The sequence below is a fragment of the Erpetoichthys calabaricus genome, chromosome 16, assembly GCF_900747795.2.
Source record: "Erpetoichthys calabaricus chromosome 16, fErpCal1.3, whole genome shotgun sequence".
In the NCBI taxonomy this organism is placed as follows: Eukaryota; Metazoa; Chordata; class Cladistia; order Polypteriformes; family Polypteridae; genus Erpetoichthys; species Erpetoichthys calabaricus.
The window spans coordinates 82,562,534-82,588,974 of NC_041409.2; positions in this window are offsets into that span (position 1 = coordinate 82,562,534).

Genomic DNA, 26,441 nt, shown 5'->3' on the forward strand with positions numbered 1-26,441 from the left:
CAGACAGCAGATGCAAAAAGACCCCAGGCTGGAATCATTGGTGCTAAAGGGGGCTTCATCAAAGTACTGTAAAGGCTCTGAATAATTGTGTCAACGTGATATTTCAGGCTTTTATACCTAAAATCTTGGTTTGTTTTATTGTGCCGGGATATTGAGTGTTGTTTGCTGAGGGAAAACAATGAATATAAAAAATTTTAGCATAAGGCTGCAACATAACAAAATTTGTAAAAAATGAAGGAGTCGGCATATATTCTGAAGGCCCCGTACGTATACTGTACACTCTCAATGACTTTCCATCAGCTTGTCCTAGGGAGGGTTCAGGTGGCAGCATGCCAAGATGGCCTGCCCAGACTACTCATATCCTAGCAACAGTTTTCATCTCCTCCCGGGGAATTCCCTTGCAGTGTCTGGCATGCCAAGCGTTCTAATTCCTCCAGCCTTTCCTCAATGTGTGTATGTAGAAACACATTTAGAAGCTTCATTCACCCTTTGAAATACGTCTTCAGTTTATATCTTTCTAAGTATAAGTGAGCACTTAAGAGGAAGGAAACATATAGACCATTTTTATTTGAAAGAAAACGACTTCAGTTCTTTAGAAGTCATATATCTACATTTTGACGGGGGGCGCGAAGCTCATGGGTGTCTGATGTAGCAAGCGTGGGTGTGTGTGTGGTGAAGTGGTCAAAGCACAGCTTCTTTTTGTGCAGCTGTATTAATGTCAATGGATGCACAAATGTATCCTTTGTCACAGTATGCTCCTCCTTCTTGTGAAATCAGAGGACTGGGAAGACCCTTAGGGGTGTCGGGGAAGGACTTCCAGACACCTCTGAGTGTAATGTTCTCATTTCTGAGGAGAGAATCAAACATACCTCATGAAGAACATGCACAGAGTGGGAACTAGTGACACTTGGGATCAGAGATATCCCTGTTAGGTCAAAAACAGTCACAGAAGCCCTACCTAATCTGGTCATGTGACATCAGGAACCCGTAAAAAGGATAAGCTGGATGGAGGGCTGTACTTCACTTCAGAAGATAACAGAATAAGGAACTCCACCTAGGACTAGATGTACTTTTGGAAAATGGGACCTTAATTCTGACAACTGACCCTAAGCACAACATCACTTAGGGACAACTCTGGGAAGGTCCTCGAGTGACCCAGCCAGAGCCTGAACATCTCCGTAGAGACCTGAAAATAGTTGTCCACTGATGGTCTCCATCCTACCTGACAAAGCTTGAGAGGATCTGCAGAGAAGAATGGAGGAAAATCCTGATATCCAGTTGTTGCTTGTTGTGTCAGACCCAAGAAGACTCCAGGCTGGAATATCTGCTAAAGGGGCTTCAACTAAGTGCTGAGTAAAGTGTTGGAATACTTGAGACAATGGAATATTTCCATTCTTTTATTTTTAAGTAGACTTGTTAAAGTGTCTAACATCGTGTTTTCGCTTTGTCATTCTGAGGTATTTGGTGCTGCTTGATGAGGGAAAGAATGAATTTAAATGTTTTTAGCACAAGGCTGCAACATAACAAAAAGTAAAAAAGTGAAGGCCTCTTCATACTTTCTGAAGGCACGGTAAATACTGGCAGTGGTGAATTTGCACCTTCTTGTGTTCATGTGGGTTTCCTCCAGAAGCTGCAGGTTCTTCCTAAATCCCCAAAATGGGTCAGTTAGGAGTCCTGGTGTGGGTGTGTGAAGAGTGTGTGTCCTGTGTGTGACTGATATGGTAAACATCAGTAACGGTGCACAAATTTTCTTCTTTTGGCTCAGAAATGACGCATGCTTGAGAATTTTTTGTTGTTCAATGCCGTCGGCAGCAGTATCAGAATTTGTTTCGCCTCTGCTTCTTCCTAGTATTAGCCAGTGACAGGAAATTGTGGGGAAGAAAGGTAGCCTCAGACACTGAGTGTCTGGGTTTTTCAAATTAAAGCAGACAAACAGCATGGTGTCACTGGCCCACGTGTCTACAAATGTCACTGTCTCCAGACGCTCGAAATGAATGGGCCAAAGCCTGTTCATTCATCTTAGGATTCCGATTATTAATAACCGAAATGCCGCACTGATGTTTCATTCTTGTCAGCGGAGGCCAAGCACCGCCAGCCTTAGGGACAGTTAGATGCTCTGCCATTTCTTTTGCTTATTTCATTTGCAGATGATTACATTTCATTCACTTTTTTCAATTGAATTTGTCTATTGGGATGTTGACGGTCCACACTAAATTCATGGTGTTTGGTGCTGCTTATCCGTTGCGTGCATATCATTGTGCTTCTTTCATTTCGAAAACCACAGGAGTTTCTATGGTATAAGATGCCTCTTCATAGCTGCAGATATTGCGCTGTTGGAGCCCGGATATAGCAAGGGAAAAAAAAAGAAGGGCGTCACTTCAGCGGGGGGCCCACAGACACAGAAATCAGAGGCCAATTAGAGAAACGTAATTACACTCCAGCAGACTTCCAGCACGGAGCAGGCAGGTGTGTCCTGACAAAAAGAAAGGAAGAGAATGAAAGAGCTCCTAGGGCTCCGCAGTTAGATAGATAGATAGATAGATAGATAGATAGATAGATAGATAGATAGATAGATAGATAGATAGATAGATAGATAGATAGATAGATAGATAGATAGATAGATAGATAGATAGATAGATAGATAGATAGATAGATAGATAGATAGATAGATAGATACTTTATTAATCCCAATGGGAAATTCAGTTGCACTGGCTGATGGAGGTGGGCCGCACTTTTGAAGTGCTAAGCACCTTGGAGTATGTGGTTCATTCTGCTGGTTAAGCCTGAGGTTTCTTATTGTTGTCAGTAATGCAACAGACAAGTTCTTGGATGTGTTTAGTACTGAAAAGGAAATTGGCCCCCTTCCTCTGAACCATGGTTAGCCACCACTGCGTGGAGTGTATATATTGCACATCTCAATGGTGATAGTGTCACCTTATAGGCCTGGTCTATTGGATTCCATATTTCAAAACCTGGGCCATTATTGAGCAACATCCTCAAAGTGACAGAAGGAGAATATTGTAGGGACTGAAGTGGCACCCTCGTGGTTTAAAGTCCAGTGCAATAGCAGCACACTTGCTGATTTTTTCACAACATGCACTTTGTGGCCAAACGTTTGTGGACACCTGACCATTACGCTTATATTCTCTTATTGGATGTCCCATTCCAGTGTAGCAGTTGGAGCGTATTAGTGCTCCCTTGAACCCTCAGGTACCACTCCAAACACCAGGTAAAATTATAACTCTTATTTATTATATAACAATAACGTGCACTAAGCACTCTCCCCTCCACACTACTCATACAAATACCAACCAACTACAATAGCCAATAAACCAATCCTCCACTCCCAGACACTTCGCCACCCTACCTCCCAGCTCAGCTCACCGTCTGGGCTTTCCCATAGTCTTTTTATACCCCCTGACCCGGAGGTGTTCCTGCCCAACAGTCCAGAAGTCCTTATTACTTCCGGGTCAGGGTAACAGTCCTCTTCTTCAACCTGGAAGTACGTCATTTCTCCTGTTCACGTGACCAGGACGTACTTCCAGGTTATAGGGCACATAAGAGTCCTTGAGCCTCCCTGCAGCGTCCTCTGGTGGGCCCCACGGTGTCCAGCAGGGTTGGGAATAAAAACACTGTCCATAATTCCCTGCTGGCCTTTGGGGCACTCCCATGCTACAAGGAGAGCTCCATCTAGCGGCCTGGGGGTGTTGGCCGGGATAAACAGCCGGCCATCTCTCACACCAGATATATGATAATTAACCTAGAGTTATCCCTCAATGCTGTAACAGCTTCCACCGTTCTGGGAAGCCTTTTCACAAGTTTGACTTTATGACCATGATGGATGAAATGACCTGACTTGATGTTCCAATTCATCCCAAAGGTGTTCAGTAGTGTTGAGGTCAGCGCTCTGTGCAGGCCACTCTGGTTCCTCCTTTTCCTTCTGCAAAATTAAACTGGTGGTAATACAGACACAGAGTGTTCCAGCAAGACATACAGCTGACAGCCTTGCCGAGAAGCTAACTACTGCTGTGTAGCCTTGGGGACTCATACCCTCTGTGGTCACAACTAACCTACACCCATGAACAAGGCCCCCAGTGTGGTTTGCTTGTACACTGCAAGTTATTGTCAATTTAACTGTCAAGTAGCTGTCTGAGAATACAGTATCCATAACACTGGTGTCATCAGGGAGAGGGTTCTCTGCTATGAAATCTGAGTTAAGAGGACAAACTGGATCTAACTAGGGCGTTGCAGTCCTTTGTGAATAATCAATTAAAAATCAGTCATTTCAAGCATTATTATAGCCGTTAGCAACATTATTAATTTATTAGCTGTATTTTAAATCAATTTAAAGGTATCTTGATCAAAAACATACATTTCTATGAAAACATCAACATGTATTGGTGATTCCAGACTTCTGAATACTAGTATATGTTATTATGTTCTATTAGTATATAATATTACAAGGGGGGCTCCGCCCTCTGCTCGCTTTGCTCGCCTACCCCCGGCGTTGGGTATCCTGAAATACATTAGACGAGCTCGTTCGTCTTGGAGCCGTGCCCGCTTTGCTTGCGGCATTTCAGACGCGCGTTGTAGGCGCCTGCGTTCATTGATTTTATCCAGCCGGGCTCGTGTTTGTATATCCGTCACTCGAGCTCGTTCGTTTTGAACCCGTGCCTGCTTTGCTTCCGCAGTTTCAGACGTACGTTGTAGGCGCCTGCGTTCATTGATGTTATCTAGGTGGGCTCGTGTTTGTATCGTTGAGCTGTATTGTGTTTGAATTCGGTGTAAAGCCTTCAGCGGTTTGTACAATCCCAAGCAGCACATTATTCCTAACTTCACTCTGCAGTAGTGCCACTCACAATATGGCGGTGACGCCTGTGCCTTCACTCCGCAGTAGTGCCACTCACAATATGGCGGTGACGCCTGCGTCTTCCGTACTTTATGGACCCGTGGGGCCTCTGTAGCCTCTTCTGTTTGAATCTGGGCTGCAGCGCAGAGTCCTCTTTTTTGTGTGGCTGTGTCGGTAGTCTTTAGCCATGGGCGCATTGTTGCTTCATTTCTCATTCACATCAGTTGAGCTCTTTCGTTTTTGGGCCGTGACTCCTTCGTGCGCGGTGGATACGACTTCACGTGCAGTTTATGAGACGCGCGCTGTACGCGCCTGCGCAGTACGTCTCATGGTCCCATCGCCGTGTACCTGCGTCCATGCCATCCGGTTTACCATTCTCGGTTAGTAATATGGATAAATGTTACTCTATCAAGGACGCAGTAAGGCGGCTGCTGCAGCACCCCTTGTGTTTGGAATTATAATTGAGTGGTAACGGCACAGCCAGACTTCTGCACGAATTTACACCCAGGGACCCCACAGGCTACAGGGGATGTGAAATTTATTAACCTCTATAGAAAATGCGTTCTTTGTTTTTCACAAAAGTATTTCTGCCTCTAGACTGGCTGTTCGTGTCCTCTTTAGCCTCATTACTGTCTTGGAGATAACTCATCCATCGCTATAGTCACTTGCACGCATGAAGCTTTCCCTGAGTTTACTCGTCTCAAGGGCTCAGCGGCTGTTGCAGCAGTAAGTGAGAAATATGGGCTGTCAGAAAGTGAAGCACGTGAAGTAGAAAGTGATTTGTTGTGTTAATGACAGTTCTTTAGAAATGGTGATAATGAAGCACACAAAGGTAATAATGACTTGCTGAAACAGTAAACTCCAACACTACTTCTGAATGTCAGCGTAAATGTTACACATATACTGCCTGGTCTGAAGCTAAAAAAAGTTTGGGAATTGCTGGCCTAGACTATGATAAGTGCATCCCAGGTCTAAATACATCTATTCTTGATAATTCAAGTTGTAAAGTCAGACCATATCTTTGTTTTTTTAAATAACTAGCAGCCTTGTAAGTATCAAGTGCAGTACATTTTCACATATAATTTTTCTTGTTATATCATGCGAGTGATGGCTTGATGGCAGATGGAGTTAGTTTGGGACTTTACTTGCAACAGGGCCCATGTATGGGTTGTGCTGGCACTGAGTGGCACTCGCTGAAAGCAAAATCCAGGCTGCTCCTAAGGTCTGATGTCATGACGATCTGCTGGTTTTCTTTGCACTCTATGTATAGAAATCAGAAAGCTAAGGTTGAGATGTGCTGGTCAACAAAATCATCCTTCGAAATATGTTATGGACAGCAGATCACAACTGAAAAACTTGCCAGGTGGTTGCAATTTATTACCTGTTACTTTGCACGGAGGTGAGTAATCCCTTTTGAAAATAAAACCGTTACTTAACGCACTGATAGAATCACTAATGTTTACATACCTGAGCAGAATGTTATAGATGACAAACTGTTTATGGTTTGGAGACGTCATTTGACAATGTAAGAGCCAATATTAGAAAGTTAAAGTTTTGAGTTAAACTCATATTAATGTTTGCTTAATTTGAATAGAATATAATTTCTTCCATAGTCATAGACAATGGTATAGTCTTTCCCCCCTGTAAGTTAATAAGAGATAGAACCTTCTTACTATAACTGAGAAACAGTGTGATAACAGATTCAGTTGTGTTTAGTACAGGTCCCAGTAATCAGGTACGTGAAAGACCCATTTTCAACTTAGAAATGGGATAAGCATACAGTTTTTTGACCGTTTTGAAATGGTTCAGAAATGATAAGTACATAGTAACGACTTAAGATGTAACAAGATTAGAACTGAACAAGACTGAATTTTTCTTAACATGAATTTTTTCTCTTTTTTACTATTTTAATTTTCTTTTTTGTGTGAACTGTTTTACTTTGAAACTTAACTAAACTTTTAAAAACGAAGATATTTTGTCTGTGGAATCATTTCTGCGTGTCAGGCTTTTGTTGAATCCCATTTTTTAAGTTAGAGCTGCTGAATTTTGGTAACTTTGGAAAAACGCAGCTACAGACAATGATGTGATAAAAACATCGGGCACTAACTGAGTTGGCACCATGTCCACTCGACTGAAGAACAGGTAAAGTCTTGAAACTTGCAAAAAACTAAGCCTGCTGTGTTTGTATTTTTAATTAATTTCAGTTTTGAAATTTAATAAATACATTAAATGGTGGCCTTAGATGCTTTAGGGCTAGACGCAGAAACTCATTTCTCATGCATGTACTGTATGTAGGTCATGCAGGCCTATGTGGACCATGAATGTACATTATAGAGTCTTTGGAGTCAGCAGCACCTCATGCCAAAGATTTGTTCCTATGGGCCTATACTCTATACTTGGAAAACTTGTGAGTTTTGCATTATTTGTATCTGACTATGTGTGGTCAGATTTAGTTTTTGTAATGCCTTAAATTACAGGATATGTTCACTCTGATATGTTTAATATAAATTTCCTTTTTCTGTTTGTCTGTGAATGCCATACATGTTCTGAGATTCATCAGGCAAGGAAGACAGATGTTTTACAGTTAGGTTGTTCTACTCACCAATCATGGCATGCTGCATGTTGGTTAGATGTTGGTTAGATCATGCAAGTCAGAATTTCACCGTACTTTGTGCTCATGGCAATAAGGGCCCTACAAACTGTCAGGCAAGTGTGCCGGGGGGACACCTTCCTGGCTCTGGTGAGGTAAGCAGTTTCACATCTGGACAAGAGAGGGCACGAGCGCTAATGGTATCTTCCCCTTCCCCCATAGCATCGAAAGGATGATGCCCAGCTCCAACCTCAAGGCCTTGACAAGACTTTGCCTCTTCTAGTGCTGAAAATATAAAAAACGGCCGACCAGGGAATGTGGTGTCATTTGACCTGCTAAAGAGTAGGACAGACCTGCAACTCCATAGCCAACTAACGCTTGCTTAGAAGATGCTCTTAAAAGCCATTTTCTTGTTTTCACTCTAGCACAGCTGTATTTTTATTATATTTCAATGGGGCGACCAGGCTGGTACCCCCAGCCTTTTGCCTGCCTACGACTGTCTGCTTCCCAGCCATGTTTACAAAACCTATAAATCTCTCTGTTTAACAGCACGGCCTCATGAACATTATGTGCAACTCTTAAAACTTTCATAACAGAGTTGGTTTTTGGGACTCTCTGAAGCTCTGTAGCTTAGGAGGCCAGCAAAAACAGCAATTTAGTAATCTGTTCTACCAGACACAAAGACTGGGACAAGTTTCTCACAGTCAGCAGTCATACAAAAGTTTAGCAATTCAGAGACGTTACGCAAGTGAAAAATAAGCGGTCTGACAATCATTGCTAATGTGGACTCGAAAACAGTTGAAGAAGAGTCCCAGATTCTTGGCCAAGGTTTTAGCTTCCAGAGAGAACATAACAAAATAAGCCTGTAAATGTAACCCCTAAATCTCCAGAACTATATGGTGGCCCACTGTACCCCAAAGCAAAATGATGAACTGACAAGTGGAGAAAACTATGTGAGATTGATTATGCAATCAATCTCACTTATTTTTAGCTTTCCCTCAAGGCTGGGGATATTGGTTTGTAGTATTTCTGGTGCTGTTTTGCATTGTCCTGGCGACACAAAGTCAGCTTTGTTATAGAACACCTTCTGCAGCTTAAAATTTAGTAAGGTGCACTCACAAGTGGATAAATTATGAGCTTCCTGCAGCTCTGGCACTTCAGCAACTTTCTGATGGCAGGCAGGCGGGTGCAATCTGAAGTGCGTTTCCTGTATGGAACTTCTTTGCTTCTACGGAACTTGGAGCAATTTGAGAAAAACAGGAAATTGTCAAAAGAGTCATTGTATAAGCAATACTGTATATGAAACAACTGACTTTTTCATGGAGAAGGTATAAAAGACAAAAAGCTGTCATTTGAAATTAATTTCTTATAGCATTTCTCATTATCAGGTCATTCATGGAGCTGCACACTTCACCAGGATGAAAACAAAGACAAAAAAAAAACCAAAAGAGGCATTTAATAAAAAGTAATTCAGTGCAGAACCTGTAAATTACAAACATACAAACCTACAAGACAGGGTTTGCTACTGCAAAGATAGCAACAGAGAAGAAGATAACAAAAGCGCCAGTGTAAATAAATGCACTTTTTATTGTTGACAGCCTTTTAAGAAATTAAAGTGCTGGTATGCCATAGCCTGGTCTCACAGAGTCAGACATATAATAGGTACATTTGGAGGCCACCATGAGAGAATTGTGCCTAAAAGTGGTTGGGGACAATTAGGCGGCCGACTTTGTTAAACGGTAAACAGGGGGTAAACGGTAACATTATACAATGTTATTGACTGTTATACCTGCCTCGCACTTTCCACCTTGCACTGTGTTTTTATTGCTCTTTAATTAATATTGTTTTTTATCAGTATGCTGCTGCTGGAGTATGTGAATTTCCCCTTGGAGATTAATAAAGCATCTATCTATCTATCTATCTATCTATCTATCTATCTATCTATCTATCTATCTATCTATCTATCTATCTATCTATCTAGTTTGAAATTTCTAAACTGAACCGACACCTCATGAGGGCGGAGCTCAGCAAAGGGGCGGGGATTAAAGCAGTAAAGAGTAACGGTGCGCTTGTTAGGAATTACAGACAGCAAGCCTGTGGTTATGACAGATAATCCGTCTACGGCTGAAAAGTCTCCTAAAATGTCCTCTGTTAAATATAAATATGCTTCACTTATGTGGAGAACACTTAAAAATAAATATAACCTGCTGCAAGCCTGGTAAATGTAAACGATGCACACCGCCGGCAGTATGTGGTATCTGTCACTCTTACCTACAATGATGAGTTTGAAAGAATTGGTGGCTGCGTCTGCAAAAAGATGAACTATAAAAATATTTAGTCAGACTATACAGAGTCATGGTGAAGGGTAGTTGTCCTGTCCAGGGATTGCTCCCGGCATGTGTCTGTTGATTGCCGGGTTAGACTCCCGCTGCCTTGTGACCCTGCTCTGGATGTATGGGATTAGACAATGGATGGATAGGCTAAATGGTGTGCTGTCACACTGGGTTAAAGGAGGTGAAAAGAAGTGTCGTTATGCGAGTTGTTAAAGAAGAGCCACGGGAGACGTCATTTTCAGTCCTCAGTACACCCAAAACAGTAGATGGGACTATCAACATTGAGACAACTTGAGCAGGACCACACACGAGTCTGCACCGCCACCAACAGTACACCACACATCTAGACAGATAGAAAGATAGAAATGCATCTCTCCCCTGGGGGATATCTGGCTTTTTATAAAAGTATTTTAAATAAATAAATACATAGGTAGATAAAGAAATACATATACACCCACATAATTCAACAATTAACTAAAGTAGAAAAGTTTTAATTAGCATTAGCACCCTAATTCTGGGTGTTCATAAGAAATATAGTGATCACTGACCTTGAAATAGTCTAAAACGATATTCCACGTGCTTATGCTTGAAATCCATCATTTTAACCTTCTGGAAGTGGCTGTTAGAGGGCTTGGACTACCAGTAAATAATTATATTCATGTTATGCTATGTCGAAATAGCACAAAATGACACTCCACGTGCCTATATTACTGGTGCTCATTCTTTAAGAGTCCTGTGAAAATTAGTAACTTTGATCCTTTGCATCCCATTAGGGGGTGAACCCCAGGGGTGGGCTGATGTGGCATGCACAATTTCAAGTCCTTCTGATCATTTTTGCTGAAGACACCCATTACTTTACTCTTTATCATAAGAGTGTAATTTCCTGTACAAAATATGGTTCAAAATGACCTAATAATCATGATGTTTTGGTATTGTAGGTCTAGAGAGGCCAAAAATAGGTGGGAACCCCAAAAAAACTTAATGTCTTGAATAATTACACATCAAGACATGTTGAATGGTACACCATATGTGGGGGTTTTCTTATACTGGGGAGTTAGAAGGCACCAAACAAAAACAATTAAAGTGATTTCAAAGAATTCAGAATTAATTCTTATGAACACAACTAGCTGTGTTACTGGCTTTGCACAGGAAATTTTGTAAGACAATGGGCGTCAGTTATTGTGCTGTTGGTTAATCAGTTGTGTGAGAAGCACTTTGTAACTAACTAAGTGCTTTCCTGTATACAATATTTGTAGGTTTTGTTTTACTAAGAGCTAATATTGGAAGGCAGTGTCTTGTAGTGGTTAAGGCTTTGGACTTCTGGACACTGAGGTTGTGGGTTCAAATCCCACTACTGACACCATGTGACCATAAGCAAGTTACATTACCTGCCCATGCTCTAAAAGAAATGTAACCAAGTGTATCTGAAATGTTGTAAGTCGCCCTGGATAAAGGCATCAGTCAAGTAATAATAACATTATTAGATCACTGGAGCTGCTTACACATGAACATGCTATACATAATTGTCCATGAGGAAAACATTCCTGCATTTGATTGATCTCTGCTTTCCCTAGTGACTTGGCTTTTGTTGGCAGTCATTACAAAACACAATTTTACAAGAAAGGGTATTCTTTTGAATTGAAATGGGTAATCAGTAGGAATAGTATGAAATTCTGAGCATATATTATTATCAATATTAGATGTTTACGATTTTCATTTGTTTACACGTTCACTTGAGTACAGTATTACTTTTCCTGTTTGTTGTCAATTATACGTGGTTCTCCTTTTTAAGTACGCAGAATGTATATTGTTGCTCAGAAAAAGAAATGAGAGAACTGGGCAAAGAGAGTTTGATTCTGGCACTTGAAGGAATAATATCAGAGCTTTATTCAAACACAAAGCAAACTTGACAAATGGTGTTTCCTTCATATTAAAAAAAGCTCATAGACATAAGGAGGACAGAAACCTTGATCCTAACAGATCAAGTCACAAATGCTGTAACTTATTCTACACTCATTATTTAATTCTGAGACATCTCTGGAAAAGGAGATGGTGAGGTCATCAGGGGTGCTTATCCTGTTGTCTATGTGTGGATCCCAAAACTCCTGTGCAGTGATAGGGACACTGTACTTAAAAAATTGGATGGGACATAAAACTGCATCATGACTCTTTGTGGTCATAAAAGATCCCTGGGCATTTTTCAAAAAAAGAAGGTTGTCCCACAACATCCTGGCTAAATTGCTCAGATAAAGGAATGAGATCCTAGCTGATCTTTTATCCTGCAGTGCTAATGAACTGGAGGTCACAACCTCGTATGCCAGACCCCTATAAATGCAGGACATAACCCTAATGAAGGACCAAAAATTTAGTCGAAAATATATCATTTTTAATCAGATCTGAGCAAAACCCTGAAAATTGAACTTGATCATGACAGGTCAGGTCAGGTGAAATCAGGTTGGGGAGCATGCACTGGTACAGCACATTGCTGCCCCCACCACACAACAAAACAGCTCGGGATCCTGGTTGGCAACCCCCAAGGCAGACATGTGGTCCAGTCCCACATGTCTGCCTTGAAAATGATGGTCTATCTGCCGTAGCCAGATGTTACGTGGGCGTCCCCTTGGCCTGGCCCAGCCACTCGGGTTCTCAACAATGAGGACCCAACAAGCCAGTTCACCCTCAGGGAATTGCGCCACATGGCCATAGTGCCATAACTGACATTCCCACACAATGCAGGTAATGTGCATCATTTGGGATTCCATGAGCAACTGCACGTTCAACACAAAGTCAAACCAGCATTACCCAAGGATTCTCTGAAGAGACACAAGGAGTCCAGTCTTCGTCTCATGTCACTGGATAGCATCCATGTCTTGCAACCATATAGCAAACCAGGAAGCACCAGGACTCTAAAGACTTGGACGTTCGTGCTTTTACTGAGATATCGGGAGCACCACACATCCCTTTCCAGCAACCTCATGACTCCCCCATGCTCTCACACTGTCTACTGACTTCATAAAAAGAGTCACCAGAGACATGAATGTCATTGTCGAGGTAAGTAAACCTCTCGAAAAGGTCAACAGTCCCTTTGCAGACTGACAAAATGCTGATGGTTGCGCCCAAGAGATCATTAACAGCCCAGACACTCAGACTCCTCACTCAGTCTCTCGAGTGCCCCCATCAGAGCCTCCATTGACTCTGCGAAGATTACAGCATCATCGGCAAAGTCAAAATCAATGAATCTTTCATCACCAAGAGATGCCCCATAGCCACTGGACCCCACAACCCTGCCCAACATCCAGTCCATGCACACATTGAAGAGAGTAGGAGCAAGAACACACTCTGACAAACCCCAGAATCAACTGGGAAAATGCAGAGGTTCTGCCTCGACTCTGCACAGCACTCACAGTACCAATGTACAGGCCAGCCATGATATCCAGCAATTTTGGGCAGATCCCACAATGTCTCAGGATGTCCCATAGGGCAGCTCAATCAACTGAGTGGATCAGTTTCTGAAAATCGACAAAGGCTGCAAAGGATCTCTACCGATTTTCAAGTTTGCGCTTGATGAGAACCCTCAGAACTAGGATGCAGTCAATAGTACACTTCTTAGGCATAAAACCAGACTGCTCCGGCTGCTGGTAGGAGAACAAGTGATCACGGATCCTATTAAGGATGACCTTAGCAAAGACCTTACCCAGCACCGAGAGCAGTGTTATCCTACTGTAGTTACAGCAATCCAGGTAATCACCCTTCCCTTTCCAGATAGTGACAACAAGTCCCATTTTATGATGGCGTCCATCTCCCAAATGGAAGAAAAGATTGCTTGCAATGCCAGGAGGACAGCCTTACCACTTGCCTGGAGAAGCACACCCCGGATTACACAGATCCCTGCAGCCTTCCCTACCCTCAGCTCATTCACTACCTGTGCGATCTCAATGAGATTGGGTGGTTCACAGTTAATTGGAGGATCAGCCTCAAGGTCCGTGGACCCAGTGATGTCCAACGTCCTAGATGCTCAAACAGCTGCTCAAAGTAGCCAGCCTAGTGGGTCACAACTGCAGTGTCATCTGTAAGGACCATTTCATCAGCCGCCCTGACTGCAACTCTCCGAGGAACAGCTTAGAATGTGCATAATGCTTCGATTCCTCTGTAAGCAGGATGTGGGTCACTGAACCATAGATGATGTGTCACTTGCTCACAGATTCCTCTTAATGTCTCCTTATCTGCCCTCAGAGCCATTGCAGTCATCCTTCTCAGTTCTCAGTACAGACCAGAGTTGCCATCAAGCTGTGTGCAGTGACTCCTCTCAATGATATCCCGGGTGCCCTGCGAGATGAAACACCTCCTTCTGGGAACACCAGCAACACCAACAGAACCCTCAGCAACCTTTAGGGTCTTGTCACAGATCGTCTCCCACATCACATTAGGATTAGTAGTCACACCCAAGTCTGCAATTTCCTCACATAAACTGCATGCAAACTCATCAGACACAGCCTGTTCTTGGAGTCTGGCCAGGTCTAGACTCATTCTCCTAGTAGGACCTAAGATGGGTCTTCAGAGTAGTAACAATTCTGTGGTCAGAATTCACAAACTGGGCACTTCTGTAGACCCTGCAGTTCTGTAGGAGACCACAGAATCTGCTCATGAGGATGTGATCAATCTCCTTCACTGCACCACCAATATTGGAGTACCAAGTCAGACGATGCATCTCAGGCCGCTGGAACTAGGATCCAATGATCCGCAGCACCTGACCTTTTGCAAGGTCAAGGAACATGGAGCCACAACAGAGAGTGCCTTAATCTGAGTCTCATAATATGCTCATTGAAAGGAGTGACACCATCAGAAGGAGCCAATCCACCATAGCAACAGCTACTCCCTGAGTATGACAGCCATCAGAGTGACCAGACCAATAAAAGGTGTACCCACTATTGGGCTGATTTCACACTAGGTCTGCACACCTGAGAGAGTGCCGCCAAAGAAATACAGAGTTTACGAATCTCCTCTGACAACAGAGGAAGATGATCATCATGCCAGAGAAACAAGACATTCCACGTGCCTACCCGGATGAGCCACCTCAAATTGGGACCTGAGTGCTGCCGTGCATCGGGCAGCGCCTCAGCACCACACCAGTTTCGATCCCCAACAAGCCTGACCTCATTGGCTCACTGGCGGTTTAACAAGGCTACCGAGTCTTGCTATGGGCAGGTGCAGCAGAGCTACTCCCACGGAGAGAAGAACGGAGTCTTGTCTGCCATTTTGGAGCTGTAGGCTGGAGTGCCAATTTGGAGGACCACTTGCAGGGCCAGATGCAGTTTAACGTCTTACCTAGGACAGGACAGGACATACCCAGGACTGTTCATGACACCTACATGTAATACTGTACATTTACTTACATTAAATTTCATTTGCCACAAATCTGCCCAAGTCTGTATGCTGTCCAAGTCTCTCTGTAATAATTCAACGGATTCCAGATTATCTGCCAATCCACCTACTATGGTATATCTGCAAACTTAATCAGCTTGTTATTTATATTCCTATCCATATCATTTATACAGTATATATTAAAAAAAGTGACAGCCCCAGCACTGTCCCTTGAGGGACATGACATTTATCATCACCTAATTCATTTCCTTCCTGTGTTTGAGCCAGTTTTATAACCACCTACACACTATGCCCTAAACGGCCACTGTGTTTACTGTAGTTTGATCACTAACCTTTCAAGTGGTGTCTTATCAAAGCCTACTGAAAATCAAGCTAAATATGATATACACCTCTGTTATGTATCCTTTTGTTGATTTCCTCAAAAGAGTTCTAGCATATTCGTGAACTACAACTTTCTTCATCTGAACCCATGCTGACTGATCTTTAATCCTCATGATATTGTTGTGTGTTGCTCCATCATTTTCTTAATAATTGCTTCCATTTATTTAACCTGTGATGCATGTTAAGCTTACTGGCTCATAGTTACAGTGGTGCCTCGTACTTCAAACTTAATTAATTTCGGGAGGCTGTTTGAACTCTGAATTGTTCAAAGTCTGAATCAGTTTTCCCCATTAGAAATAATGGAAGGTGAATTAATCCGTTCCCAGACCCTACACAATACCCATTTTAATAAAGTTAAACAGCAAATACACATAATTTAAGGTAAAAATAACACAATTAAATGTCTTAAATAATAAATTAAAACAGGAAAACAATAAATAAAATACACAAAGACTGTAAAATAAAATGAAAATTGCATATACTGTACCTTAGTGTGGAGTGGTGATGTCCCATGTGGATGCTGTGGTTAACAGACTGGGGTTTTATACAGTATAACCAAACACACCAAAAATAAAGTCAATAAAGGCCTGAAAACACACGAATGTAACGCAAGAGATGCTTTCACAGCAAGAGCCAACTTTGGCAGAGAATAGATGACGTTTACACTCGCTACGTAAGCACCATCTATGGCTGGATTTTTTCACTGTGCACGCTGTTCGAACATAGAAGCATCATTCGAACTCCGGATTATATTTCTCTCAAATTTAGTGTTTAAATTCTGATGTCTGAAGTTAGAAATTTTCGAAGTACGAAGCACCACTATACTTGGATCAGATCTGCCCAATCGGCCTTTTTATCCGGTCATGTCCTGCCTTTGTCCTGACTGTAATCCCCATTACAGTAAGCGATTGCACATCAGTGTAGAGTTGTGCACAGCACCATCTTCTGACATGCAATGCAATGAAATGTTACATTGTGAGACATTGTGCCAGTTAAATGGCTACAATAACAGGATGTTAAAGAATGACCTGTTCTCTTTAGCGAGTACAGATTTGATGCACATACTACAGACTCCTTGTTAGTCTCCCACTCCCATCAGGTGACTGCAGCTTGATTAACACTGTTGCCGTTGCATAGCCACAGACACTAACAGGAGGGGTAAAAGGAGAGGCCAGGGGCGGAGCTCCAGACACATCCTAACAAAAGAATGGGGTTCATAAAACCAGGGACGTGCAGTCAGGGGAGGCAGGTGTCATCATGAAAAGTAAAAAAACTAATAATGATAACATAAAATACATTTTGATCATTTTTATAGTCAAAATCGCTGAATTGGCACATTTCCTGTTCAAATACAGGGGAGAAACGTGAGGTGCGTCAGCAACTAGCCTCACCTCGGACTGCGCTCTCCCTCACACACGGGGTTGATGCCTGTAATCGATGCCTGTTGCTGTCTCTCTGTGTTGCCAATATAAGGTTTTCAGACATCCATTTTCCAACCCGCTGAATCCGAACACAGGGTCACGGGGGTCTGCCAGAGCCAATCCCAGGCAACACAGGGCACAAGGCAGGAACCAATCCCAGGCAGGGTGCCAACCCACTGCAGGACACACACAAACACACCCACACACCAAGCACACACTAGGGCCAATTTAGAATCGCCAATCCACCTAACCTGCATGTCTTTGGACTGTGGGAGGAAACCGGAGCGCCCGGAGGAAACCCACGCAGACACGGGGAGAACATACAAACTCCACTCAGGGAGGACGCGGGAAGCGAACCCGGGTCCTCAGGTCTCCCAACTGCGAGGCAGCAGCGCTACCCACTGCGCCACCGTGCCGCCCTTTAAAAGAAAGTGACCGAGATTTTCGTGGAGAAGGATAGGCGCATGGACTTCATCTATACTAATAAAAGGCAAAGCCCTCACTGACTCACTCATCACTAATTCTCCAACTTCCAGTGTAGGTAGAAGGCTGAAATTTGGCAGGCTCATTCCTTACAGCTTACTTACAAAAGTTAAGCAGGTTTCATTTCGAAATTCTACGCGTAACGGTCATAACAGTCGACAACGTCCGCCATGTTAAACTTTCGTATTTATGGCCCCATCTTCATGAAATTTGGTAGGCAGCTTCCCGATGTACGTACTTATTTCGGAAGCTGTGAGAAAACAGTAAAAAGGAGGCGTGTCAGACGTTGTCATACATGTTCTGATGCAGCTAGACGGAAACAACTTCATGACGCTGCCGCCAAATACTCGCAGAAAAATCCACAAGTTCATAGCGCGTCTAAAGCGGCTCATACGAAACCAACAGAACAGTACACATTGGATCCATAGATGTTGACTGTGAGTATTGTCAAGCTCATAGGTGGAAATGCGAGTCTCCTGGTTTGTGCTGTAACGGTGGTAAAGTCTCTCTCACTCCTTTACATGAGCTTCCTGACCTTCTTCAGGGCCTGTTAAATGGCGAAGCTCCTCAAAGTGAGCTTTTCTTGAGCAAGTCGAAAGTACAACCGCGCATTTCAAATGACATCATTTGGTGCTAACCAAATCGTTGAGGGAAATTATATGCCTTCATTTAAAGTCCAGGGACAAGTGTATCACTTGATTGGCAGTCTTTTATCTATGCCGACTGAGGAACACAAATTTTTGCAACTTTATTTCGTCCGGGACGATGAAAAGGAAGCACAAATGCGGTGCGCTAATTGGCCGTCCGTCGCTCCGGTCTCTTCATTCCCTTCCTTGCTTCGCCACGGTGTTCACGTCTCCCTGCTGATAACTGTAGCCTTTTTATTTAATCCACGGCTTCTTGTTTTATTGTTTGTTTATTACGATTATAGTTATTGTGTAGGTATTTTAGATTTAGTTTACATTGTTCAGATACGCATTTTAACATGTCTATCGAGGTGATCACCATCGATCAAACAACTGTCACATACCAAGTGGTTTCCATGCCCGGAGATGGCGACTGCCTTTTCCATACTCTGTGTTACATATTGCACGGCCATATCAGGCTCACTTTTGATATCCGGAGGAAGATTGTTTCTTATGTATTGAATGCCTGGGACAGGTTCAAGGTGTGGACTGATGACGGTACAGGAGATAATTATACTACACAGGAGCACTACAAGAGTGAAATGCTTAAGCCCTTCACCTATGGTTCTGCATGTGAGTTGATGGCTGCCGCTGAATTGTTCGGTTGTCGCATTCAAGTGTACCGAAATGGCCAAATATTTTACACCTTTGGACAACCACCAATGCCTCTTAAACATCTTAGATTCATAGGTGACGATTTGAGTAGTGGACACTTTGATGTTTATGAATGTTTCAACTCTCAAAAGCTGGATGTGAAGTTATCGATGAAACCCATTTCAATTCAAACGCCTCCAATTTCCAGTAAGGCTCTGCTTCGCAATGACAATAAGTCTCAGGGACAGACCCTACAAAAGGTTGGCATTGATTTGAGGCAAGATTGCTTTTCACATGGCCAACTTGTACGTTGCATGCTCAAAAGTAAGCTCAGCTCACAGCTTGGTCATATTACAACCGGATGGCCGAACTGACAACGTGCTATACAAAGAGATCCTTAACAAATCCATCCATCCATTTTCCAACCCGCTGAATCCGAACGCAGGATCATGGGGGTCTGCTGGAGCCAATCCCAGCCAACATAGGGCACAAGGCAGGAACCAATCCTGGGCAGGGTGCCAACCCACCGCAGGACACACACAAACACACCAAGCACACACTAGGGCCAATTTAGAATCGCCAATCCACCTAACCTGCATGTCTTTGGACTGTGGGAGGAAACCGGAGCGGACATGCAAACTCCATGCAGCAGCTGAGAGGCAGCAACTCTACCACTGTGCCGCCCTTGTTTTTGAAAATCAACATTTTATCCATCCATCATCCAACCCGCTGTATCCTAACTACAGGGTCACGGGGGTCTGCTGGAGCCAATCCCAGCTAACACAGGGCGCAAGGCAGGAAACAAACCCCAGGCAGGGCGCCAGCCCACCGCAGGGCACACGCACACCAAGCACACACTAGGGACAATGTAGAATCGCCAGTGCACCTAACCTGCATGTCTTTGGACTGTAGGAGGAAACCAGAGCACCCGGAGGAAACCCACGCAGATACGGGGAGAACATGCAAACTCCACGCAGGGAGGACCCGGGAAGCGAACCCGGGTCTCCTAACTGCGAGGCAGCAGCGCACCGTGCCGCCTCCTTAACAAATAATTATTGGTATGTTTTCCCTCAGTTTAAAAAGGTTTACTTTTCTTCTTAATAAAAATTTTAAGGCAGTACTGTACTTCGCCGCTGCGAACCGCGGGTATTTTGCTAGTTTACAAATAAAGGTAAGACTATAAACGGTTTTCAATTTTATAAAAAAAAAAAAAAAGGATGAGACTAAGAAAAGAAAACAATCCAATATTTAAAAACTAAATTTTGACCTTAGATAAAATATAATTTTGTTTTTCTTTTTATCCTTTTGTTGGGCAGTCTGAATTAAAAGCTTTTAAAAACAACTAAATATTTCAATTAATTTCAAAACTGAAATCCATATTTTTGTACACCTCTCTATACTTTCATTTGTATTGAATAGTTTGAATTGTGGAATTTCAACTGCAAATTTAGAACACGTGGAGGGCGCAGAGCAAATGCGCTCTCTTCGCTCTCTCTTAGCAGCTATAAATGTAACGTTCTTTCTTAGCCAAATATGCGCCTTACCTCTGTGTGTGTAAAGAATGCTGAAGAAATATGAAACATAACCAGTAGTCAATGCATGCTACCAACTAAATAGTGAATAAGTTATACTCTTTTGGGCTCATGTATTTGTAAATCTGACTCTGAAGGAGTCAGTGCCTCACCAGCCATGAACCTCACCGCACGCCCCTGCATATAACCCAAAAACACCAGGATGGAGTCAGCACAAGAAACATGAGAGAGTAAAACTAATGTGAAAAGGGTGTAAAAAAAAAGAAGTAAAACGGAACAATGCAAAGAGCTCTAGAGGTACCAAAACATAATCTTTACCAATTGAAAATTACAAGGATATATCATGTGAACTTTTAAATTGATGCCTACTGAGGACCAATTGCAGTTTATTTCAGGGCACCAGTCAGAAAATATTCAGGATGGAGGAGTGGAGTGGAGTTGAGTTGTGCAGAAAGAACTGCTGCAAGCGCCGTGTGCTCTTCTTAAGCGATAAGCTGACAAGACTCGTAATTTGTCTCTTTTGCTGTCTTGTCGTGGGCGTTCTGTAAAGCAACAAGTGGACTGAAGCTTCATCAGGATGTTTCTCTTTTCTTTTGTCATAGCTTTCTTTTTTTCAGAAGTTCGTATTTAAAATGCATAAAAGGCAACACCATGGATTTTAAAACATTGCACAATACACTGTGTGATTGGTCCGCGTGGCGTGAGCTTGGGTGGTTTCTGCTGAACGGAGATACAAGTTGATCTGATTTCCCACCAATATATCTGAGACAAATAAGTCTTCGTGTCCGTTTTTACAGGAAGCACCTAACAGACTATGAATTAGCAGCAGATTGAACTTGTCACAGCTGAATATCACAAATGGGCTTACCAGTCCTGGGTATTTGACCGCACCGGTTTACCCAAAAGAACTAAAGGCGCACCAAGCAACTGCAATGTCATCGGGTTTGAAAGTCATCTTCGATAAAGGTGTTTGTTTACCAAATACACATTGAGGGTGTTGGTTGTTTTTTTTTTATTTTTGTTATATTTGTATGTATATTATATTTGGTGTAAAGCTGGAAGTTCTTAGAGAATCTACAAATGTGATCAAGCTTGCATCAAATTCTCCAAATGTTTTATTTCCACTTGAATCTTTCTCAAGCGAGAGGTTTTTCAGTTCTTTAAAACTTAGACATTATCTTTCTTTTCAGTCTAATAATCGCTGTTAGGCCACATCAACATACTTGGTCTTCACTTTTGGGATGAAATTCTCTTATTTCTTTATCTTTTCAGCTTGTTGCGTTCACAGACTGACGTCTTTCAATAACTCCGCCATTTGAAAGTGCTCTTCTCAACTTGTGTTTAAATAAATGACAGAACCCTGAGACCTTTTTTTTCCAGTAGCAGGAATAATCTTTGTTAAAACCCCAAAGCGCACTTGTTGATACATTTCCTGTCTGCTACGTGCTGCTGGTTGTGTCAATGGTTTCCTGCGCCGCTTACAGCAAAGTAGATGAAAACAGCCGGCGAAAGAAACCCCGAAAAAGAATCGGCGAAGAAAAGCATGTTAAAGACAGCCCACGATCGATATTTGTAATAAATTGCCATTTGAGTTGTGGGATACATTTTTTTTATCTGTTTAGCCACAATATAAGAATTACAGTAATCAGTCAGGTCTGATTTGTGACAATGAAGATTAAAGTTTAACTACCGGAGAAATTACTTGGCATAACCGTGAAACTAACAAGTGATCGGGCCGAGAAAAAAAGGGGCTTTCTACAAGAAACTGATACTCCCTTTACTCTTATAAATTATACTGTTCTGCATGTTAATTAAAAATAACACCGTCATGGTTGCGAAATAACTTGTTTTCTTGGAGCTCTTCTTCAGCTCTGTTGTCTCCGCTGCCCCTTTTAATTTATTTTTCATTCAAACATCAGATTCATTTTGAAATGCAAAGCCAACAGGAGCATCCGAGAAAAGACTCAGAACAGATTTATATTCGTATCAGTTTTGGTTCAACTGATACACTTCAGAGTTTACAAATATGTTCGACATGCAGCAACTCCCGCTGCCACGGAGTTTAATTTTATATACGAAACACTTCTTATATACTGGCAATATATTGAGAATGTATTTACTGAATTAAATATTTTTTAAAAATGTTGTAGAATAAAAACAGTTTTTATCTTCTTGTTCCATTTCAATTTCCATACATTTCTTTGCATATGTTGATGACACAACAGAGATATAAAAAAATGACAAAAATTAACGTCGTGAGAACAAAGGCTGACATCAAAAAATTAAGACATTTAAAGTTGACTTCACAACTGTGCTGGTTGAGCAGATGAGTGCCTGTTTAATAGACATATGTTATACATAATACACACCATACTGTATATATGTGTTTAAACTGTACGCAACTATACATCTTATTTTGTGACTAAATCTGAATAAATAAAATTATGAATCTCAAGTAATATATATATATATATATATATATATATATATATATATATATATATATATATATTCAGTATTATAAATAATTTCATATTTTCATACTAATACATAAACAGAAAATTAGAAACACATTTCATTTGCATCAGCTCCATCTTCATTTATCTGACACATCGCTTACTTCCTTTTATTAATTTATAACTTCTTTTTTTCTAAAAGTTCTTTTTATTTATATATGTGTGTGAATGTATACACACACACACATATGATATATATATATATATAGAGAGTGTGTGTGTGTATGTATAGCCACTTCATTTCTTTGACAAAAGATATAACTTCATTCTTTTATAACGTTTTGTTATATATATATACAGTGGTGTGAAAAACTATTTGCCCCCTTCCTGATTTCTTATTCTTTTGCATGTTTGTCACACAAAATGTTTCTGATCATCAAACACATTTAACCATTAGTCAAATATAACACAAGTAAACACAAAATGCAGTTTGTAAATGGTGGTTTTTATTATTTAGGGAGAAAAAAAAATCCAAACCTACATGGCCCTGTGTGAAAAAGTAATTGCCCCCTGAACCTAATAACTGCTTGGGCCACCCTTAGCAGCAATAACTGCAATCAAGCGTTTGCGATAACTTGCAATGAGTCTTTTAAAGCGCTCTGGAGGAATTTTGGCCCACTCATCTTTGCAAAATTGTTGTAATTCAGCTTTATTTGAGGGTTTTCTAGCATGAACCGCCTTTTTAAGGTCATGCCATAGCATCTCAATTGGATTCAGGTCAGGACTTTGACTAGGCCACTCCAAAGTCTTCATTTTGTTTTTCTTCAGCCATTCAGAGGTGGATTTGCTGGTGTGTTTTGGGTCATTGTCCTGTTGCAGCACCCAAGATCGCTTCAGCTTGAGTTGACGAACAGATGGCCGGACATTCTCCTTCAGGATTTTTTGGTAGACAGTAGAATTCATGGTTCCATCTATCACAGCAAGCCTTCCAGGTCCTGAAGCAGCAAAACAACCCCAGACCATCACACTACCACCACCATATTTTACTGTTGGTATGATGTTCTTTTTCTGAAATGCTGTGTTCCTTTTACGCCAGATGTAACGGGACATTTGCCTTCCAAAAAGTTCAACTTTTGTCTCATCAGTCCACAAGGTATTTTCCCAAAAGTCTTGGCAATCATTGAGATGTTTCTTAGCAAAATTGAGACGAGCCCTAATGTTCTTTTTGCTTAACAGTGGTTTGCGTCTTGGAAATCTGCCATGCAGGCCGTTTTTGCCCAGTCTCTTTCTTATGGTGGAGTCGTGAACACTGACCTTAATTGAGGCAAGTGAGGCCTGCAGTTCTTTAGACGTTGTCCTGGGGTCTTTTGTGACCTCTCGGATGAGTCGTCTCTGCGCTCTTGGGGTAATTTTGGTCGGCCGGCCACTCCTGGGAAGGTTCACCACTGTTCCATGTTTTTGCCATTTGTGGATAATGGCTCTCACTGTGGTTCGCTGGAGTCCCAAAGCTTTAGAAATGGCTTTATAACCTTTACCAGACTGATAGATCTCAATTACTTCTGTTCTCATTTGTTCCTGAATTTCTTTGGATCTTGGCATGATGTCTAGCTTTTGAGGTGCTTTTGGTCTACTTCTCTGTGTCAGGCAGCTCCTATTTAAGTGATTTCTTGATTGAAACAAGTGTGGCAGTAATCAGGCCTGGGGGTGGCTACGGAAATTGAACTCAGGTGTGATACACCACAGTTAGGTTATTTTTTAACAAGGGGGCAATTACTTTTTCACACAGGGCCATGTAGGTTTGGATTTTTTTTCTCCCTAAATAATAAAAACCATCATTTAAAAACTGCATTTTGTGTTTACTTGTGTTATATTTGACTAATGGTTAAATGTGTTTGATGATCAGAAACATTTTGTGTGACAAACATGCAAAAGAATAAGAAATCAGGAAGGGGGCAAATAGTTTTTCACACCACTGTATCTATGTAAATGTATATATGTGTATATAAATATGTGTGTGTGTATGTATATGCTATATATCTTACACTACATTTCTTTGACATAGCCTTTATCTTCTTTCTTTTATAACTTCTTTTTATTTATATATAAGTTCTTTCTTTAATAATGTAATTCTATTTACTGTATAAGTTTAGACACTTCACGTCTTTGACACAGGCTATAACTTTATTCATTTATAACTTCTTATTTATATATATATGTGTGTGTTTGTGTATATATATATATATACTGTATATTACACTACATTTCTTTGACACAGCCTATAATTTTTTTCTTTAACAACTGATTGTATCTATTTATATATAACTTCTTGCTATTTATATATATTTATATACTGTATATGTAGACACTAAATTTCTTTGACAGAGCAAGTTCTTTCTTTTGTAACTTCTTTATATATATATGTGTGTGTGTGTGTCATGTATAGACACTTGACTTCTTTGGCACAGGTTAGAACTTCATTCCTTTATGACGTCTTGTTATTTTATTTATACCTTATACTCTCTGTGTTTAGATGCTTCATTTCTTTGACACAGCTATGCCCACTGCCTATAGCTGGGATGGCGAGCTCCAGGCATTGAGTGCCGCAGTGGCTGCAGGTTTTCATTCTTACCATCTTCTTAATTAGTGACCAGTTTTTGCTGCTGATTACTTCTTTTAATTAACTTGACTCAGGCCCCATAGTTATTTTTTTTTCTTTAATTAGCAGCCAAACAATAATGAGACACAAAACAAGCCACCACATGATCAGCTCCCCTGTGCCCATCACACAATATCTGAAATTAAAGAGAGATGATGGTCTCGGTAAGGTTGATCTCTCAGGTTGCCAAAATTTTTTGACAAAAGAACAGAAAAACAACAGTTTTCAAAATGTGTGCTGTGGCAGAATGAGAGCAGCAACGAGCCATGAAATTAAATAACGGGTTTAATTAACAGCAAGAATTGGCTTCTCATTAAGAAAGTGATTGGAGTGAAATTGGTTGGAGTTTGAAGCCCCAGTTTAGCTGGTCATCTGTTGGCTCGTTTCACATCTCATTCCTGCTTGGCTGTCATTTAATGAAGAAAGGAATCAATTCAGAGGGCTGAACTCTTCTAACAGGGCTATTAAAGTGATGGGGAAAAAGTTAATTAGCAGTGAAAACTGGTCACCGATTAGGAAAAGGGTTAGAATGAAAACCTGCAGCCACTGCGGCCCTCCAGGCCTGGAGTTCGTCACCCCTGTTCTATAGGCTGCAGTTATATGAATGCCTTTATTCAAAAGGGATTTAAAAGAGTGTGCTAAGAAAATTTAACATTTTATATAAACTTAGTAACATCTACATTGAAATAGCCATTGCTGGGTGGTTCTTTTAAAAAGACAATGCGTGTTCAGACTTTGCTGTTAAATACTGAGCAAAGAACAAAAAGGCAGCTTTAGAGTGCACATTGCTTGTACTTCTTTCAGCTTTAAACAAACACAACTAACCCTCGGGTTTTATATGAAGACTGACAAGAAATGCAGACCACAACTTATAGAATTTTCAGCTTCTCCCTTCTTGAGCCTAATTGACTGTTTAAAAATGTGTGTGTTTTAATTATTTATTTCCACGTATTACTCATCCCCGATCTGATTTTTTTGTGCTGCTCTGGTCGTCATTTAACTGCGCGATGGACGTTTCAGAGTATCAATCAAATCTTCATGTCTTCTGCCTTTCCTAATTTTTATATACTGTTGTTCT